The sequence below is a fragment of the Andrographis paniculata genome, unplaced genomic scaffold (assembly GCF_009805555.1).
Source record: "Andrographis paniculata isolate CXL003 unplaced genomic scaffold, ASM980555v1 Contig71END, whole genome shotgun sequence".
NCBI lineage: Eukaryota > Viridiplantae > Streptophyta > Magnoliopsida > Lamiales > Acanthaceae > Andrographis > Andrographis paniculata.
In genome coordinates, this window is record NW_026137608.1 from 2,618,758 (window position 1) to 2,626,271 (window position 7,514).

Consider the following 7,514-nt stretch of genomic DNA (forward strand, 5'->3'; position numbering starts at 1 on the left):
AAAGATAAATCTTTTTTTTTTATAATAAAAATTAATAAAAAAAAAAGATGTAGCCCCAAAAACATAATTTCATAGCTAAAGCTCTTTTACTATAAAAATAAAGTTTGATACAAAAGAATTTTAGCAACAAAATATGCATAATTTTTTTTAATGAAATGATATTAGCTATGAAAAATAATTTTGTAGCTAAAATCTTTTTTCTATGAAAATATGATTTTCTAGAAAAAAAAATTTAGTGATAAATTAATTTTGTAGTACATAATTTTTTTTTAGCAAAAAAATTGCTTTTTATTGTTGAATAACATATTGTAACTATAAAACATTTCATAGTTAAAAATTTTGTAACTAATTAAACATTCATAACAGTGTCAACTCCTGCAAAATTAGGCATTTCAACACGAACTAGGTTATCTTGAGAATGAGATCAACTGCCCTCAACTCCCAGTGGCTGATCAACAGGGAAATCAAAACATGAAAGAGAAAGAGTCCAGAATCCTCAGGCACCACACAATAATGTTCAAATGGATGCCCACTATGAAGTTTTACTGGACACTACCCTAATTCTATAGAGTGGAGGGATTCTTTGAATTGAAGCCAATGATAGTCTCACTGGTAGTCCAACGCATTATAGTGGCCTCCTGTATGAGAGCCCATACGACTACCTGAAGAGCTTTTCTAGGGTTTGCTCTCATTCAAAGGGAATGGTTTATCTGTGGATGCTGCCAAGTTACTCATATTTCCATTTGCACTCAAGGGCGAAATAGAAAAATGAATTAACTTCATTCCCAAAGTCATATCCTTCGCCGATCGAGGTGATATCAATAGTTCTTAGCCTGCTTTCATCCTGTTAGCAATACTGAACAACAATGCATGCATATCTCTCAATTCAAGTAAGGAGAGGATGAATCATTTCCCCATGCATGGTCGTACTTCAAAATCATGCTCCGCAATTATCTGCACCATGAATTTCTTGACTGCCTACAAATTCAAACATTCTACATAGGTCTTGAAGTTCAACTCCATGTTGCATTGGATTCTGCTGCGAGGCACTCCCTTATGAGCTGAGGATTCATGAAATTTATTGAGAAAATTGCAGTAAGAATAATCAATTGTCCATAAGCTAACCACACTCCGAGCAAAGGACTTTATGAGGTATCCAGTATAGTCTCGCAAGAGGCTAAATTGACAATCTAAATGTATAGGTAAAAGAAATTGTGAGGCTGATGAAGCTGAATGTATTGGGGCAAGCGAAGAAGAAGAAGCAAATCTTTGAGAAAGAAGAAAAAACATCTATAGGAACATACAAAAATGGCGAGCTTTCAATGCCATCAGAGACTAAATCCAAGCCCCCAACTAATCTAGAAATTGCCTGCTTTGTAGGATCTTCAAATCAACCTCTTCCTCTCAACCAATATAGGAAAACTCATAACGGAGGATGTAGGTACCAAAAACCCCACCACCTCAGCTTCGTTTCTAGCTAGACTCTATGCATTTCCAGCATGGACTACCACCATCACCTTATGGAGGATACTATCCTCCACCACCATCACTAAACTGCAGTCCTTTCCCCTACCCACCCTCAACAATCAATTGTATCATTAGAAGAAATGATTTGACCAAAAATACAGAATAGTGCTCAATATCAATAGAAGAGTGTTACAAAAATAAAGTTACTGCAGACTCAACTATGCTAGTGACAGCTTGCATTATCAATCAAAATAATTACATGTTCTTCCTAATCAATTGCAAGAAATAGCAACAAGGTCGAATTCACATGGACTGCAATTTTGTTTCTTTGGTTGATTATTTAATTATAAAAAGTGGGGTTGTCAAGCAAGGCAGTTAAAAAAATAACTATCCTAGGGAAAATCAATTAAACAAAATAAAATCAAACAATCAAGAAAAAAATAAAATAACTTTATCAAGAAATAAAAATCTCTAGTCCAAAGATTGAATGAAAAATAAGATAATGAATTTGATAATTGAATTAAATAATCTAATCAATCAATTGGTAAATTGGTTATAGGTGTTCGATACGATCGAACACCCAATTTTTCTAATCTTATCGGTAGAAATGGTACGACCAATTGACCACACCTAATAGAAGGAATTCAACAAGGTACCACCCACGAGAAAAACCCAATGTAAATATTTAATCAATTACAAAATATTTTCAATTCGATCATGCAAATCATAGGCTAAGCTCGTTAACCTACTTACTACTTTATCAAATAAATATATAATTATAGATGCAATTATTTAATTAGCACACAATCAATAGACAAACTTAAAATATTGCTACGATAATAAATCACATCTAATGAATGTAGACACGATATGCAAAAATCAAACAAATACCAATTAATCAAAAGATTCAATTAAAATCCAAAACTATCTCACAAATCCATAATCCAAAAATTCAAAACCTTAGATTAGACTAAGAAGTTTAGCCACTAAACATAACTAGAAATTGAAAACAATAAGGTTCCACTTGACATAAGATGATATAGAATTACAATCATTTCTTGATCGCTCCAACCGTCCACGCCTTTCTTGCTTTTGCTTCAAGATGATTTTTTATTTTATGTCCCCCTTCTTGAGGTAAAAAAAACATGTGCAGTCCTTAGAATTGCCAACAATATATATATTTTTTTATTGTTGTTTCACAATTTTCTCCTTAGTGCAAAATTTAAATTTTATCACTTGAAGTCTTGACTTATCTGAACTTTCTCTAGGCATAGACATGCCTAAATGAAAGTAATAATATGATTTTTTTTATTCTTTTTTTGAAATAATATTCTATTTCTTTCATTCTTAACACAAAAATTGAATTTGACCAAAAATCAGTAGAAACTATGCAAAATTATGATCAATAAGTACAGTCAACGTACAAAAAGTCGGATAAATAATAAGTTCATCACTTCCCCCCACACAGAAACTATGCTTATCCTCAAGCATGTTAAAAAATGTGCATAAAACTAAACATGTACCATGTTTCCTAACACGAAAATCATATCTCAATGGTAACTTTATCAATCCTGGACCATGCCAAGTTCAACCAACCTCATAAGAAAAAAGTGTATATAGTCAACACTCAAATAAAACAAAAGGCTAATTATTGCTCAAATTTCATAATAGTTAATAATTAGTCTATAGGCTTGCATATGAGACAAGTTGCCTTCGATTATTATTAAAATCAAATGAAAAAATCGAAAGGTCTTTTTAAGGATTATAACATGACTTTTGATTGGGGTAGAAAAAATGGCTATGACGGCTAAGCATCAACAATACATATAGATAAGTTCATCATATAGCATATGCATTTTCGATTTCACACCCAAAATTAAACACATCCTTAATCTAAACCAAGAACTACCTTCTCAACGAATAAAACACTCTCAAACATCAAACCATTTTTTTTTTCTTTATATTTTATATTTAAAATTTTATTTCCTTTATTTTTATCCCCCTCTCTCTCTTTTTTCTTTTCCGAAACTAAAAATCAAAACAATTTCTTTTCAGCCTTCATAATGTCTAATAGAAATAACTATAATTGATGAACTCAAATACATTATTGACAACGCGTTCAAGTATTTGGCTATATAAGGGAAAAGTCGTAGGCGACATGGGGTTATATATTTTTTTACAAAAAAGTGTTAAAGGCTCAAATGGATCTTGCCAAGTGGGGTAATCCTATCGTGCCCTTATCATTTTAATCACAACGACTCTTTGAACGTGTTCAACATGCATAACTACGCAAGTTCTAGTAAGAAAATTCAAAAGCAATATTTACACCGTCAAAGAATATAAAGTATTTAAAATGAATGCTCATATAGGCTCAAAACTCACATGGATATTCAAAGTAGTGGAACTTGGCACAATCTAAACCTAAATTCACCGAAAAATCAACAAAGTTCTCGCGCACGCAATAATCCACATAAAAGTCTATCTACACATAAGGCAACATGCAAATGACACCAAACTCCCCCTTGCCCACATGAACTAGACATTATCCTCAATGTAAAACAAAGAAAAAAATTAAGCAAATGAAATAAATAAAATGAGGGGAAAAATACTACCCTGAATAACTATGTGGGATTGCCGTGGGAATTTTATAGACAACATTCGCATGTTTCTTTGAAGTTGTTAGATTTTTCCCCTTTATTTGTCATCCTATAGAAGAAAATTCAATAAATCAGATCTTAACCAAAACATAATACAATAAAACCTACAAAAGAATAGAGAGAAGGGAAATTGAATTGCACTAGCGAGACGTAGTGGCGCGGTTCGAGTCAGCCGGAGGAGTGGCAGGGCGAAGGCGCAACGGCGGTTGTCAAAGGGGACTCGACGGCGGCTGGCATCTGCGGCTGAAACAGGAACACCGGTCGACGGATGTGCAGCTTGGACTGGCTGGGCTTGGCGTCGGGCAGCAGTGAAGGAAGGAATCTCGGCGACGGGTTGGAATCGAAGGGAGGATGGTCAGCGGGGGAGGCAAATGTGACGGCGGCGGCGCGGGTGGCTATGCGTTTGACAAAGGCAGACTGTGCGAGGCACAGTGGTGGCTGGCGCTGGTCGGTCCGGCGGAGGAGGGATGTCGTGCTCTGGTGTCTGGTGGTGGATTTTCGGGAACCGCGGCTTATGGAATCGGCGACGGGCGGCGGTTGTCTTCAGCGACTGAAATAGGGAGGCCAGTTGGTAGCGGCTGCAGGCGTACATGGCAGCGCACGGTGGCTGTGCGTCTGATCTGCGAAGAAGACGAAGAAGAAGGAGAAAAGAGAAGGGGGAGGGGGGAGGCAGACGCGATGGCTGCAGGAAAAATGGGGAAATTATTTTGAATGTGTTTGTTCGAGGGATTTGCGTAGAAAATCCACTATCCATACAAATCAAATAGTTCTTTTTAATTTTTTATATTATTTTAAAAATTAATTTTATATTTAATATATTACATCAACACTTATTTATATCATTTTAATTCAAAAATTTTATTATTTAAATTCTAAAATCTCCAAACAAACGCACCCTTAAAAAATTTTCGGTTAAAACAAGTAAATTACTTTTTCACCTCCAATTAGAGCAAAAAATCAGAAGTGGTCTCATTCAATGCCAACTTTATAACTTTTGGTCCTGTTTAAAAAATTATATCAAAAGTGGTCTTGTTCAAAAATATGTTTATCAATTTTGATCATTTTCTTTACAATCAACGGACAAGGCTGACATGTATGTAACAGAATGTGACATGGATGTTGATTAGGATTGAACATACGTGAAACACGGCCGTGTTTCAATTCATTATTGCCAAAACTGCAAAAGAAAGAATTGTCTCTTTCACCTTCACACACAAATATATATATAAATACATATATATGTATCATAGTTATAGACCCTCGCCAAGAAACTCGTGAAGACCAGCAAACACGCCGAATTCTGGCCGGAGAAGCCACTGCCCACGAGAGAGAGGAAGCCCAAGAAAAACAGCCGCGAAAATAGTGACGGTGACGAAGACGTCGAAGAAGACAATTCCGGCGATGACCAGAACCCTAATAATGTTAAGATTACTTCTCCCAAAATTCACGGCGGCGCATCTAACAAGTTCGTAGGACGATGACCCTTCCAACAACAAGCTGCCGGAGACTCTCTCTGTTTCTCTCTTTGCAGGCCACGAACCTGCTGCCGGAGCCGGAGGGCAGAGCGGTATGAAGAAAAATAAGAAGAAAAAAAGAGAAGGGGGGGGGGGGGGGGGGAAGAAGGGTAATGCGGGTCAGTTGAACAGATAAATTCTGGCGGTGGCGCGCAGACGTGTCAGAGTCTCTTGTGCCACTATCTGGCGCAGCAGGGCTACGTGGTGAGCTACCGAGGCAAATTCGACGGGCGGCGGTGCGGCGGCATACTAGAGGGCTCCATCGGCGTGCACATATGCATCGGAGAGTTATTTGATGTGACCTATGCCCGTTGGATTCGTCGGAGATTTTAAAGTATAGAACACAGTGGCGTTGAAAATCAGTTTTAAATAATAAATACGCGTTCAATCCTAATCACCGTCCAAGTCACACTCCGTTATAACATGTCACCATTGTTTGTAGAAATGGGAAGGTAAGTATCAAAATTGATAAAAATATATTTTAATAGGATTAATTTTGATATATTTTTTTTAATAGGACCAAATATGATAAAAATGATTTGGAATGGTACCACTTTTGATTTTTACTTTTTAAATTATAACTTTTATAACTTGTCCTCTTTTAAGCATAAAAACAAGTATGTGCATGCTTAAATGAATGTTATTTTAGTATGTCCATCCTTAAATTAATGTTAACTTCTGGAATTTTTTTTTCTTTGATACCATCTAAAATCTTTTCCAAATGCCACTTTATTGTGAATTTATATATATATATATATGTTCCTAATCAATGAAATTATTCGAATAATACCTCGTATACAAAAATATAAAGTATTGGCTGAAGAAAATAATCGAATAAATCAAAAACAATATTACATTGAATCGAACATAGAAGAAGACGAACCAGGAAGTTCATTTTAATTCAATTAGACTTAATCCTGTTTGTTTTGCATTTTTATTTCCAATTCCAAAATATTATTTTTTTGCCTTATTTTAGTACTAAATTTCTTTTAGATCTCCACTCTTTTTGGCATAGAGATCGTAAGCTATCGGGTGTCATCACTGTCCAAACCCTCATTGCTTGAATAAACCAAAAACAATATTACATTGAATCGAACAGAGAAGAAGACGAACCAGGAAGTTCTTTCAATTCAATTAACTTAATCCTGTTTGTTTTGCATTTTGATTTCCAATTTTATAAAATTATTTTTTGCCTTATTTTTAGTACTCAATTTCTTTTAGATCTCCACTTTTTTTGGCATAGAGATCGTGAGCTACCGGGTGTCATCACTGTCCGAACCATCATTGCTTGAATAAACCAAAAACAATATTACACTGAATCAAACAGAGAAGAAGACGAACCAGGAAGTTCATTTCAATTCAATTAGACTTAATCCTGTTTGTTTTGCATTTTTATTTCCAATTCCAGAATATTATTTTTAGTCTTATTTTAGTACTCAATATCTTTTAGATCTCCACATTTTTTGGCATAGAGATCATGAGCTACCGGGTGTCATCACTGTTCAAACCGTCACTGCTCCTAGTCTTGTATACTTGCGGATTTATTAACAAGGTTTAGTAAACAAAAGTTTAAAGCAACATATGAAAAATTAGACATTCTGTTGTGATATTTTAGATATTCGGTTTTAGATTTAGTAGATTTATATTTTGATTTGGTCTTTTCCATATATTAGATTACTTAGATTTAAATATATCGAGTCTGTTTTGTATTGCTTAATATAGACCCATTATTTTGATGATCAATAAGACAAATTCATTATTTTCCCCTAAAATTTCTAACTTGGTATTAGAGCGTATTTTTCTCATATCATAGATATAGCCTACCAACCAGTGTTTCTTCGACTGCATTTAACATGGATTGTACCCGGAGGTCTTG

At 35.0% G+C, this 7,514-nt stretch overlaps 1 long non-coding RNA gene across 1 annotated transcript; it reads right to left on the reverse strand.

Annotated features, from left to right (window-relative positions):
• Positions 1-445: 445 nt before the first annotated feature.
• Positions 446-4,836, reverse strand: LOC127265063 (uncharacterized). The gene is made up of 2 exons (XR_007841877.1): positions 4,080-4,836; positions 446-1,061 (listed from the first exon to the last, which is right to left on the reverse strand). It is a non-coding gene; the product is annotated as an uncharacterized LOC127265063 (long non-coding RNA).
• Positions 4,837-7,514: the final 2,678 nt, after the last annotated feature.